Source organism: Phymastichus coffea, unplaced genomic scaffold (genome assembly GCF_024137745.1).
Source record: "Phymastichus coffea isolate CEN01 unplaced genomic scaffold, Cenicafe_Pcof_1.1 PCOF00013, whole genome shotgun sequence".
Taxonomy (NCBI): domain Eukaryota; kingdom Metazoa; phylum Arthropoda; class Insecta; order Hymenoptera; family Eulophidae; genus Phymastichus; species Phymastichus coffea.
In genome coordinates, this window is record NW_026706824.1 from 6,424,581 (window position 1) to 6,438,901 (window position 14,321).

General features: G+C 41.6%; 1 protein-coding gene across 1 annotated transcript in view; it reads left to right on the forward strand.

The window, feature by feature from the left end:
* Window positions 1-14,321, forward strand: part of LOC131673221 (nitric oxide synthase-like) — a 1,857,253-nt gene that overhangs the window by 384,343 nt on the left and 1,458,589 nt on the right. The window lies entirely within an intron of this gene.

The window sequence follows — 14,321 nt, forward strand, 5'->3', positions numbered from 1 at the left end:
CTCTCCTGCCATTCGATTTCATCGTTGATGAGTTGTATGGCTTTCGAGATTTTTAGTCTGCCCGATCGAAGTTCTTCGGATTTAATTTGGATGCCGTGCATTTTAGTCGATTTCCCTTTCCTGACGCAGTACTTTGCAACTCTTGCGTCGAGCTCTAGAGCTATTGGTCGAGAGGCTGCCAACACATGCGCCGCTTCATGAGAGATCGATTTGTAGGCTTTGAGTGTTCTGCAAAGAACTGATCGTTGCAATCTTTCTAAAGCAGATTGTTGTTTGATGTTAGTTCTTTGCCACCAGCCTGCAGCGGCATATGTAACTTTCGATAGTAGGAAGCCATTATATATCTTTTTCATGGAACTGAATTTTAGGCCCCAGTTCGCTTTTGCTATTTTACTTAGCTTGAAGTAGGTGTTATTACAGTCTTGAACCACGTTTCAAGTATGTTCTTCCAATCGGAAGCCCTTCGAGATCGTGATTCCTAGGTACTTGACTGATTTGTTCGTTCTAATGTTGTCTTTCCCAATTTTGACTGTAGGGTTCCTATTCTCGCTTAGCTGGCCTTTAAGCCATATTAGTGCTGACTTTTCCACTGCCAACTTCATTTTGTCAGACTTGCACGAGTTCATCATTATATTAATGATTTCTTGGGCTTGTCTTTCAAGATCAATGCGTGTCTTTGCCTTAATGATGGAAAGTACATCGTCTGCGTAGGCTAGTACCTCGTATCCTGCATCCCTGATTGCCCGAAGTGGTTTGTCAAAGATGACATTCCAGCCGACCGGTCCAAATACTGAACCCTGTGGGCACCCCTTCGTCACTGTTTTCAGTGTTTCTTCGAAGTGAGCATATATGCCCACCTCTCGATCACTGAAGTAGCTCTGGAGGAGCTTGTAGATGTTCTTCGGGCAATTTCTTTCTTTCAATTGGGAAAGCAGGCTTGGCCACCATAAGGCGTCGAATGCTCCTGAGACGTCCAGTGGAATAGCGACTACGTACTTGATCGACGGATCAGATTCTGCCTCTTCTACTATTTCATGTAGTCTTCTAATGGCGTCCTCTGTAGATCTATTTGCTTTAAAGCCAAATTGATCTTCCGAAGACCAGTCCGAGCTGTTAAGAATGTTGGATATTCTTTGAATCACAAGCCTCTCGAGTGTCTTCCCCGCAATAGGGAGTAAACATACGGGTCTATATGATTTAATCTCGTTCTCGGGTTTTTCAACCCCTTTGAGTAACGTGATTAGCATTCCACTTTTCCATCTTCTGGGGAACACTCCGCATTTTAAGCAGGCGTTGAAAAGTCGCGTCAGTTCCTGGTGTAATGGTTTTGCGTTTACAAGCATCTCGGACTCTATTTTATCTTTGCCCGGTGATTTCCCTGCCTAGTTCGCTCTAAGGGCCATTTCGACTTCCCTTGTTAGGAAAGGCATTGCGTCGTCGGTTGTTGGAACCTCCCGCATATATCTGCGAATTTCTGCATGTGCATCGTTTTCGCAGCTTGGGTCGTCATCAGGCATTAATCCTTCTAGTAGAGTCATGCTTGTTTCTTTCCAGTCTTTTGTAACTGAACCATTACGGTTAACCGTGCACATTGCTTTTGAGATTCTGACTTTGTTGGATGCTTGTTTGTATGGATACGCCCAAGCGTTCTTTTCGCTTTCAATAGTGCAGAAGTCTCGCCAGCTATTGCTTTTGGCTCTTTTAATAGCCGTTGCATATTGGGAATTCATTTGACTCAATTTTTCAAGTGATCTCTGGAGGGATTTCCTTTGTTTTATATTCGGTCCTTCCTTGTTTTTCAGAGCAGAGATTTTTTGTTGTCTTTGTATCGCTCGCTTCTTACTTCGTAAGTCAGGATTCCACCAGGGTTGAGAGCGCGTTCTTCTTATTTTTCATGGAATAGAGTCCTTTGCTGCCCTTATCACAACCTCTTCAAATTTTGAAACATAAGTTTCAATGTCTTCAGCGGTTCTTAAAGGGAGTTTAGCTAGGTTCTCTTTCTCGAATTTACAAAGTCTCCCGAATTTCTCCCAATCAGCTTTTCTCATGTTAAACCTTGGTTCTAATCTTTCTTCGGTTTGTATGAGTCTGGCTGGTTTTGAGGCAAAATCCAGTTCAATCACTATGGGCCTGTGGTCACTGGTGGTCCATTCTTTCACCGCCCATCTAGCTAAGAGGTTTGACAGGTTCGACGTGTGTAAAGTTACGTCGATATCCGTCTCGCCCCTCGTGCTACGGCACGTTGGAAGTTGGTCCCTTCTATTGGCCACTATTAGCCCAAATTGGTCTATGAATTGTTCAATGACTGTTCCATTCTTGTCCTGTGTGTTAGACCAGATCTTTGACTTGGCATTTGCATCCATTCCAACTAAGACTCTTTTGCCTTTCAATTGCTTCAGAGTCTCAGTTAGTTTGTCAAGATAGGTCTTCCTTCTGTGGCTGAACTGGCAGTAGATGCTTACGAGGTAAATTTCACCAAAGGCTCCGACCACTTGTTCGCAAACACAATAGGAGTCGCACAGATTAGAAATCTTGGTAGCGGTGACTTTGTGCGGATTGTAAAGTATCGCAACTTGAATCTTTTCACCCTTTTTGGATCCATGAATAGCTGCGATGCTGCCCATACCTGAAATCGTGTTATTCTATTGATATGGTTCTTGCACCAGTGCCACCTGTATGTCAAGATTTCTGTCTGTCATGATTTCTCCCAGCTCATCGTTGGCTACTTGCCTTTTGTTGAGGTTCAATTGTATGATCCTCAACTTCTGGCCCAGTTCGGGGTTTTGTTGTCCGTTCAAACTAACCCTCTTAACTGGTGGGCAATCGTCTTTGCTTTCGTCTGGTTTGATTGGTTGCGAAGGAAACTGAGTTTATACCGGAGAGTTAGAACAGTGCTCTGGTTTCTCAACGGTCATCTCCTGCTTACGTTTCCTCGCCTTTTTATACCTAGAATGGTTGACCATTTCGCTTTTGAGGTACAACACAATGTCTAGTTATATCTCCTCCTTGGAATCGCTAGTGGCGTTTCCGAAGTATGGCTTTCGATCGTTCGTTTTAGCGTTAACGTGCGCGTTCAAGATTAAGCGAGTGGCGTTCGAGCGGCGTTCAAGTGCGAGCAGTGAGTATGTTTGTGTGTGTTGACTTTGAGCTTTGATTGTTACCTTGTCGGATTTCTCCATGGTTTTCCATGGCTCTAGTATATTTACAGTTGATTGAGCTAGTTATTTTTCTAGCTTTCTAACTTGTTGTTAGTTCTTTTATGTGTTTTGATCTTTGTTTGGTTTAATTTGTTTGAATTCATTTTATTTCGATTTTGATTTTAATTTTAAATTTTGATTCTTATTTTGATTTTGATTTTTAATTTTTGATTTTTGATTTATCGGTAACTTTCTTATTCTTATACTACTGCTTAAGATTACTGCTTAAATTATAGTTAACGGCTTAGAACTAATTTAGTTATGATATAACTTAGAACTACTTATGAATGTACAGGCGTGTTTAATTCCACGCTATGTTTGATATTGCTCAAACCTTGTCTTGGTCAGGGTTAGGTATTTGACGGATTGTAACCAAAGTAGCACTTGAGTGAGCATATCGGGTTTTCACCTTTTCTGTCATCTTAGCCTATGTTCACCTTTAGCAGCACTGGATTTGATCGGCAATCAGTGCACGGTTTTCGCTTTCAAAGAGAGCTGACAGCCACTAATTTCGCGTTCAATTGTAAAGTTGCTTAGCTATTAGGGCTTGAGTCAATTCCATAGCAGGAAGGATGCTGCCCTTCTGTGGAAACATTTTTCCTAAGGGTTTGGCATCCGTAGTGCGTTCTAGTCATCGAGAGTTACTCGGCCCAATGGACTGTTCTCTCGCACAATTGGTGTTGGGCCTTACTCCGGGAGCTCGAGGCAAAGAACTTTGGGTGGCTGCTATGACCACGGCCGCGACTCTTTACCCACAGTGGTGGCACCTACCGATTGCCAGTCGATAGGGAGAATTTGTTATCTACCCGAATTAAATTCGGATTGCCGGGACCATTGGCCCTCTGCAACTAGCTTCCGGAGCGGTCTCCCGTCCTCTAAGAGGGCGCGCGGTACCACAATCCCAAGAGATTTCCCCTCAAGTGACTCCCGGATTTTGGCTTTTCTGGGCTCGAGTTGAGCTTTTGGGGTGTGGTAGACTCCGCGTTGAATGTTTGGGCGTTTACAGGCCGCACCTCACCACGTATTGTTATGGTCCGTGTTGTTTTGTTTTGTTTGGCCGGTTGGCCTGTAGCCCTGAGGGCGAGCGTTGTGTGTTTTGCCTACTGTTTCTTTACAGAGACAGCGTTTTCAGCCCCACCGCGTGAAGGTACACACATCCGCACTTGTGATTGCAAGTCTTCGTTCAAATATACATTGCATTCACTTCGGGTCGACTAGCATTAGTTGCTTGTCGAGGGCAATCGGTGACGCATTTTGTACTTCAGCATTTGTATATGCCCGTACACAAAAGAGAGAAGTTTCGACGTCCTCGCCTAAAACAACAAGTTGTTTGTTTGAGGAGTCTCCGTTCTCTGCTAAGGAAGACAACTACCGTCCGCCGCTTTGACAAAAGATTTTTGCACAAGGTGACTTGGCCAGCCTCGCGGCTGGCCATATGGTGCACTATATGCATCATCCATGTTTTTGCTAAGCAGATTATAATCGAGCTTCCTGAGAGCGTCGTGATTGCAACCGCCGGTACACGCACACATCAGCACCGGTGTCGATGAGAAAAAATCTGTTTGTGTTAAAGTCTTTGACGTAAACTCGGCATTACGTGCAGCCGTCGGTGCTCGCCATGTTCACTGACGGCGCGCATCGTTTCCTGTCCACGTGCAACCTCTGCGGCATTTAGTTGTATTCTCTTTAAATTTTCGGTGGTAGTAGCATAGTCGGTCGTTTGTACCGAGTGCTGGCGTATTGTCGCGTTTGCTTCCGATCTGCTGCTCGCCGCGTGTACGTGAGCGGCTACGACCATGTCCTTGTGCTATCGCGTATACTTGCATAGCCAACTGCTTGATCTGCTCAGACAGTGCAGAATAATCATCGACAGCGTTGACCTATTTGCTCGTCGTGGGTTTCACTTCATGCACAGCGTCGGCAAGCTTCAAAATCTTCGCCACGTCCGTCTCGCTAGAAGCTGCTAAGACTGTCTGCAACTGCGACGGCAAGCGCGTTTTCCATACCTGTATGATGAAGTCTTCGGTAGTGTTTGAGGTGGCAAGCAACTTGAGACTGCAAAAAAACTCGAAAGGCTTTCTATCACCCATCTGCTCGATTTCCATAAGCTTGCGGACTCGCGAACTGTCAGACTCGGTGAGACGATCGATCATTTTCGTTTTGAGGTTTGTGTACCTGTTTTCATCCGCCGGAGACTCCAGGATATTTTCGACTTGATCAATATCTTTTTCAGTCAAACTCGAGAGGGTATGACAATACTTGAGGTTGTCATCTGTGATAGAGCAGGAGACAAACTGTGCCTCGGCTAGCAAAAACCACATTTTAATTTTGTTCTCCATAAATGGCGGCGCACGAAAGTGTCGTGCTGCGTGTACATTCACTACTTGTCCGGAAATACCACCGCCTTCGACACCGTTGGTCAAAGTCATTTTCACAAGCGTTGGTTATACTATACACAAACACTGAACGATCACAAAAAATTTTACGTAAAAGTTTTCATTTCACCGCGTTCACCCTTTTAAATCACGTCGGAGTCACCAATTGAGGTCCGTTTGGTGGGTGAATATATTAAATAAATATAGCGATGATTTAAGTGTAAAGGAAAACTTGATGTTTTATTAAAAGTAGACTAACTACTACAAATACTTAATAGTAGAGACTTAGTCTACGCAAAGACCGCGCATCTCGCAGAGAGTAGAGATGTAAGCGTGTCGGCAGTTCTAGCGTGAGTGACGATTCACTCGGCATACCTCAGCGAAGACGCTTCCCTTGGGCATCGGGGGAAGGTAAGTCCCACCCACGAAGTCCGTGAAAAGGGTAGCTGAGGACTAACGGGAAAGCAGAGTGATGAGACGTGTTTTGTCGATAATAACAAGGGATTAGTGAGAGCGCAAAGCAATTTTCATTTATTGCGGGCGCGCCATAAAAATCGAAATTCGGCGCGGCAGTTAAGCGGCAGCCGCGCGACAGCTGAACTAAATTATTTTATTGATGCTGGGGAAAAACTGAAAGTTTTAACCAAGTAGATCAACAGATAAAGCACGTCCGCCACACACACTTAAACAATGGGACGATAAAGTCAAAACTGATTTACAGTTCATACATTATTATGAGTATTAATCTAAATCACGAAGAAAATGTAGTTCGTATATGCAACTATAAGTGCGAAAGACTATTTAAGAGCAATAATTTTTTGTGAAGCGAGATGTTCATTCGCCGTTTTTAAAAATTATCAGGCACTGATACTTTATTTCGTAGTACGAATGTATACAATTCCTCACGTATTTTTCAGTTAAATTTTCCTTTAGTAGCCTTAAGATTGTGGGCACGTAGAAGAGAAAAAACGAAATAGAACAAATGCAATCATAAAAGATCAAAATACTAACATAAATATTACTTTTTGTAAATAATATGGTAAAATTATCAAACTGCAATTCTTTGTACGGTATGACTCGCTTCGCTCACGTTGTCACAAAAAATACAATACCATATATGCGTGGATAGGAGACGTTTTGCTAGAATCCGAAAAAATACATGCAGCTACACATCAGATAAGACGTAGAGCTATTTTGTGTATTCAGCAACAGGGGGGGCATTTCGAACAATGCCTGGATGGTGATGATGGTGGTAATGGTAATGATGGTGGTAATGGTAATGATAGTGGTAATGGTGATGATGATGTTGTTGAGGAGGAGGACGAGAATGGTGATGATGTTGATGTTGATGGCAATGATGAAAATGGAGAAGATGATGATGATGATATGAACAACGATGGTGAAAATGATGGCAGCGAAGGCGGTGAGGCTGATGATAGTATGAATGAAGATGATGACGACGTTGGCAACGATCCGGATTGGGAGATATGAATTTACATGTTTTTTATATTTTTTCTTTTCTACTAATGTTTTACTAAAAACTAGTCAGCCTAATATTAGACGAAATTCGAATAATTCGATAAAACGTTATACTCTGTGTAAATAAAGATGATTTGTTATATAAATCTGTTTTTTCAATCATATCCCTTAGCTGTTTTGGTTGTTCTCAATACGGGCCTCAATTATTTAAATTTTCATACACCACTGAGTTCATCACAAACAGTTATGGATAAGTGGACTTATGAAAAATTTTTTCTAGAATTGAGGTAATTCGATAAATAATTAAAAAGAAGAGTGATAATTTACTCGTTCAACTTCTAAAACTGGAATCAAGACAAATAATTGTGGGTGAGGTGACAGAATGTCAACTGACGACAGGTTAAATAAGCGTAGGGTGGTGAGACCGTTCTCGTTATTCTACCTTTTTTTCCGCTCTCGTCCTTCCTTTCCCATATTTCCCAAAACATCGACTATGTCTAACTCTTGATCATTGACACTTATACCACAGCTTACCTTTGGTCAGTTGCATTACCTGTTCCGCCCGTTGCTTTTGTCTTTTCAATATTATCTTCACGTCTTTTACGGCTAAACCAGGCCACACTGTGCTCCTTAGCCTTTCTACCAAAGTCCATGTTTGACTCTGACTCTTCTATCAAGCAGCACTGAACACATCTGGCCTTCACACAAATCTCTATATGTCTGACACACTTCTGAGACCGCCCTGAAGTTGACCGCTTTTTCTTCCGAGTCGTTGCTCTACCTTCCCATCTTCTTAAACTATGCTCGCTCCGCCCTATTTTTTGAGACTCCGCTTCGACTAACTTTTTCTCCAAGTCAGAATGGCCTCGTCCGCTCTCTTTTCCGAACCCAACTTCGTCTAACTCTATTTCAAACCTGCATTAAACACATCCATCCTCTTTTTCCGAGAACCCGCTCCGTTTAACATAATTTCTAGTTAGCAATGTGGTCGTCTGGGATCATTTCCGCGCCCTTGCTCCGTCGGACCCATTCCTAAGACCCTACTATGACTGCCTTATCTTGTCCCCAAGCCGCCTTCTGTTATTGCTCGTCGTTAACTGTCATTCCGAGTTAACACTATGCTCGATTGGCCTTTTTCAGAGAAGAAATGGGCTCGACCACCTTCTTATTCGAGCCCGACTTAGCCTGACCCTTTTCCAAGGCCACCCCCTGCTCGTCTAGTCTACAACTAGCACCTTCGCTTTTATGTGCTCAATAAGCACTGCGCTTGCCTAAGCGTTTTTCCGCACCCTCACTCCGACTGATCCCTTACTAAAGCAGCACTGGGCTCCGTCGCCAATTTTTTCGAGTCCGCACTGCTTGAATCTTTTGCTAGGCCTCCCCATGTTCGACTGGCTACAATCTATGCAACCGCTTCGTCTGCCGTTTTTTTCATTCAGCACAACGTATCTGCACTCTTTTCTGCGGACTCGGACACGGACATAGCCCTGTGCTCATCGACCCTTCTGAACGCAACCCCCCCGCTCGTCCGTCCATTTTTACCCAGCCCTCAGCTTGTCTGCCCTATTTCACATAGCCCTCCGCTCGTCTGCCCTATTTCAACCAGCCCTTGGCTCGTCTGCCCTTTTTGACATAGCGCTCTGCTCGTCTGCCCTTGAGGATGCAGCTGTCTGCTCGTCCGTCCTATTTCACACAGCCCTCCGCTCGTGTGCCCTATTTCACCCAGCTCTCTGCCCGTCCATCTTATTTCGACGTCTCCCCCACGTCGTCTGTCTAATTTCGACGTAGCCCTCGGCTCGCAAGCCCTTTTAGACGCAGCCCTTCGCGCGTTCGCCTTGTTTCACACGGCCCCCCACCAGACCGTCTCATTTTACTCTGCCCTCCGCTCGTCTGCCCTTTTTCATCAAGCTCACAGCTCGTTTGCCCTTTCCGACATAGCCCTCCGCTTGTCCGTTCTATTACGACCCGCCCTCAGCTCGTCCGTCACATATCGACGTAGCCCTCAGCTCGTCCGTCTCATTTCGCCTTGACTTCCGCTCGTTCGCCCTATTCCGCCCAGCCCCCAGCTCGGCTACCCTTTTCGATGTAGCCCTCTGCTCGTCGGCCTTTCATGACGCTGCCCTCTGATCGTCCGTCTTATTTGGACGTCTCCCTTTCACCGTCCGTCTAATTTCGAGGAATCCCTACCACCGTCCGTCTTATTCCGACGGATCCCTCCCACCGTCCGTCTAATTTCGACGCAGCCCTCTGCTCGTCTGCCTTTTATGACGCAGCCCTTCGCCCGTCTTCCCCATTTTACACAGCCCTCCGCTCGTCTGGCCTGTTTTAACATAGCCCTCTGATCGTCTACCCTTTTGGACGCAGCCCTCCCTCGTTCGTCTTATTTTACACAGCTCTCCGCTCATCAGTCTTGGTTTAACATAGCCCTCTCATCGTCTGCCCTTTTGGACGCAGCCCTCCACTCGTTCGTCATATTGTGACCTAGGTCTCTGCTCGTCTGCCCTACATCACAGAGCCCTCCGCTAGGCCGTTCTATTCTGACGTAGCCTTCTGCTCGTCTGTCCTTCTAGATGCAGCCCTTCGTTCGTCTACACTTTTTAACGGTGCCCTCGCTAATCTGCCTTTTTACATTTCCGCACTGGACTCATACCCCTTTATCGTAGCAACACTAGGCTCGTCCGCTCCTTTTTAGAGCAGCACTGGGGGCTCGTCCGCCTTCATCAGACCAGCGCTCAGCTCCTTTAACTTTTCCCGAACAGCACTGGGCTCGTCTGCTATCTTCCCAGCGCCGTTGCTTCGCTTGTCGTATTTTCTGTCATTACTGCGCTCGTCTGCCCTGCTTAATCAAGTCCCAGCTTCCTCCTGCCTATTTCTAAGGCCGCACCGTGCTCGTCTTCTTTTCCTCCCCGAGCCTCTGATATATATGACCTTTTTCTCAGAGCAGCTTAGCGCACGTCTGCCCTTTTCGCCTAAACCTCGGCATCATCCCGCGTTTCGTATATTCTTCTCAAAATCCGCACCTTCGCCACATCCACTACTCTCTCTGAGCAGCCTGGCACCTTCGACTCATTACGTATCTTCTTTCTTATGTCGGTTTTTTAAACGGTGAAGTTACCATGCGGAACAGGGCAGCGAGAGATTGATTTTAAAAAAAATTATGGAAATTTGTTTTTGGAATTTCTTTTCACCGAAAAGTGGCGACGACTTTTATAATTTTCAGTTTTTTATTATTTATAATTCTTAATTCAACTTAGAAAAATTGATGTACACACATTTACGCACTTTATGAAACGCGTTTCGCTTCCCAGACTACGACTTAAAGTTCTAATGGGTTCTACAATAATCCTAACTATTTTGATAATTGTAGCTTGCTCGTTAGATTGATAATAATATTTCAGAAATGCGCAATGTATTGTAGATCTAGTCTTCAGCATTGCGATATTTTTTTATAATTATTATGTGCTGGAAATAATTTCATGACTAATGATCATTACTGAAATTCAAATTTTACTTACTTGATTCGAGGCGCCGAGTTGCTGCAAGCCATCGTAGCGACAGCATTTTTGTTTACGAGCCGCCTACTTGCCAAAACGCGTTTTTTATCGGAGATTTAAAGCTCCTTCTATTATAGGCCCTATTAGAGTCTCACCCATAGTCTCAAATTCAGATGTGATACGATTCTCACGCGTGAGAAATTTTAGGATGGATTTCCTGTGTGTGACTAGTGTAAATCGTTTCACACAAGCGAATTGAGACTTTGTTCCAAGTGTGATGACACATCAGGGGTGAATTTCCCACATGGGAATTTTCAGCCGAGGGTTGTCAGTATTTATTTATTATTATTTTATTTCTTAATATTAAAAAAACGTATAACCAAGCTAATTGGAAACACACTGTACGCCTCTACCTATTGATTTCAATTTTCTCAAACGCAAAAAAAAGCAATGGTGTAGTAGCCGATCACAGCGATTTTCAGCATTAAATGAACATAATTCTTAAGTAAGACAGCAAGTTTGAATTCGAGGACCACGAATACTAAATAACCTATTTCGCAAAATAAACACAAAAGCTTTCACGTGCATTATTGTTATTAGTCAATCGGTATTGAACCGTTCTTATTATTAATACGCGTTCAATCAATGAATACGTATATCAGTATGTAGACATGGGAGCTCCGTGTTGCACGATTGGGGTGAGCATCGCTTGCAATCAGCGGCGCCGCGCGCCGCTGCCCCCCCCCCTCACTGTTCCGCGCTCGCCGCCAAGCGCCCGTTCTTCTAAAGCTGTGCGCTGATTGGCCGATCTTTGAAGCTAATTATTTAATTACCTATTTATTTAATCGAAAAACTAAGAACACAATTCTGAATTAATTTTTCGAGACGAATCGAATGGAATTATTAGTTACATATGTTTTTCAATGACCCTGTATATATATATATATATATATATATATATATATATATATATATATATATATATATATATATATATATATATAATAATGATAACGCGTGATATTAAAACACGCGCATAGATACGGATAAACTCAGGGCGGGGGGGAGGGAGACGCGGGGATGCTGTTCTACTCGGTTTTTGGCTGTGTAGCTAATATACGCAATAAGAGCTATCATCAGCTAAAAACAGCCGAAACTCAGTTGCTAAAGGCTACCGTCTATCGATCCATAGGACGCGAGATCGATTCCCCGTGGTGTCTGCTCATTTTTTTCACTGAGCTAAATCTGCATTACACTGTATACACGTAAATAAATTGCATAAATAAATTAAATCCAATTATAAATACATAAATTTTATTATTTAAAACGTATTTCATATTGCGCGGGCGGGGGGAGGGACTGGGACTCTTGCATATGATCTAAGAGTGTTTATCCAATAGATCATGCACTTCAGATGACTGATGGGAACGATTATATTATATTTATAATTCTACTTGTCTGGCAGCCATATATATACAGTTGTAATCAATTTAACTATGTGAGTTTATACTGTATGATGCAATTGTCTCAAACTCTAATCTTTCTCCTTATCAATCTCTTTCTTTCTTTCTCATAAAAATTAAATTTACAAAGTAAATTGTAAAACTAAAGTTTCAAAGAGAAAAAATAAATAAATAAATTAATGAAACAAATACATTGATTTTTTTACTAGTCGAATACATATGAAATATGCTGTATGTAACATCAATCACTTATGTAAAGAGATTATATGTGTGTAAGAGTATATTTTAAATAGAAATATAATATGTGCTTTTTTTTGAAAAGTATAAATATGCCTGTTATGACATGGTTGAAGTGCAATGAGCAAATGTCGGTGTTTTCGTCGATACGATAAGTTAGGAACGACGTCACGAACGGAATTCCTCGTTACTTCTACGGTCGCCTTGCTGCACGAGCTCGGAATATGTTCTAAACCTAGAGGGGAGGAATAAGAAACCTCCTAAATTTTTGTAAGTTTTCCATCCATAGTACTGGCTAAGGCGACAAGCTATGGAATAAATGCCCACTCTCTAAAGTTTCGAACAGAGTCGGGAAAGATGAAGGGTGCAAGTGATTAACCCGGTGATTACCGTTGTAGAGTCCATGGGCTTACACCAGAAAAAATAGTTCTCCACAACGATACTCTGGTTCAGATACTTTATTGAAATACAGACATAATACTTATATATTACGCGTTACGATCCTTGTTAAGTACCACAAAAGTGCTCATGGCTTATTAACAAGTTAGAGAACTAAATCATATAACACATTTGTGATGTAAGTATGACTGATCGTATCTCGCCTCTTCATAAGAATTAAATGTTGCAAATTGTCATTTTCATCGATAAAATGGCATCGAAGATAAGTATGTTAAGTAAAGATGTCATTATAAATATCGACACGTTGAAGTTTATTTGAGAGAGCTGAATTCCATCTGATTAGAAAAAAGAAATTTTCAATTTAACATAATTACTATTTACTAAAAGTAAACTTTAAAATACTACTATATTATTTCATGATAAAGTAAATACAGAATAAATAATATAAAAAATAAAAAATGTCACCATGGATTTTCGTGACTGCGTTAGTATAATGTGATGATGAGGATTTCATGAAATCATTGTAAAGCTTAATTATTTATTTATGCATTTTGTGTTAAGTTTAAAGAATGTAATGTGATTCAGATAATTTCTGTGGGAATTTTTAAATTCATCTTTACTTTTTTTTCCTAAGTATCTGCAACATCAAGTATCTGAATACGTCGATCTTGGATCCTGTCTCATCCTCTGTAAACTCGAAGGGCCTGGGATTGAATCTTGTTTGAGAATCAAAAAGGAAAAATTCCTCGCCAAACAAGTCCTGGTGTATACGTATCACATATGATGACGACGCATGCTTCCTGTATTGTATGGAGAGCTCCATCACTTGGACCAAACATTTGTTTTATGCTGTCTTGTGCAATTAAAGATTTGTCATTTCACAAAATTTTTATAGGATACTGAGACACTGTGATGTATTTGCTTCGAGAAAAAGAGCGATACTGAATTTTGAGTTGACTTTTATCAGTTTAAGTAGCTTTAGAATGCTAGTATATAACTATGTACGTTAAGATTAATGAACCGTTAAGTATTTCGATTTAAACGTATGTCTAAAGAATAATAATTTCTTATTTTATTTGTATTACATGCGTACAATATTTGCTATTTCTATATGGTTTGGAATAACAGCTTTATAATTTCAGTGACATTCACCAAGAATAAACAATATTTCAATCATTTCTTTTGTTAGATATTTAGCCATTTTACAAGAAAATATTACAATAAAAGCATTTTTATGACAGTACGAAAAAATTTCGCTAATTTGTCAATAATATAAATAATATGTTATCCTTATGGAAGAACAAAGGAATGATTTAATTGCACCCTTTTAGGATAAATTATTTTTTTGTATTTACAAAACAAAATGTTTCAAGATATAAATTAGTTTTTGAACAAAATCTGTTAAGACGAAGGTATAAACTTCTTAAAAATAGCTTACTAACTTTTTTCAAAATATGTTGAAAAATCTCTTTATTCTATTTCTTATGTGAGAGGCAAGGTTATCGTAGCATATTTTTCTAGAAGTCAGACAACTTAATGTTATCTTGAACATAAAAGAGTAGGAACACTTACGTTTCGATTAATTACAACTTTGGAGTCCGGGTAAACTATCCAAAATCATTTGAAGTGTTTTTTGTACTGAAAATAGCCAGGATAAGAAGAATCACTTCACATTAA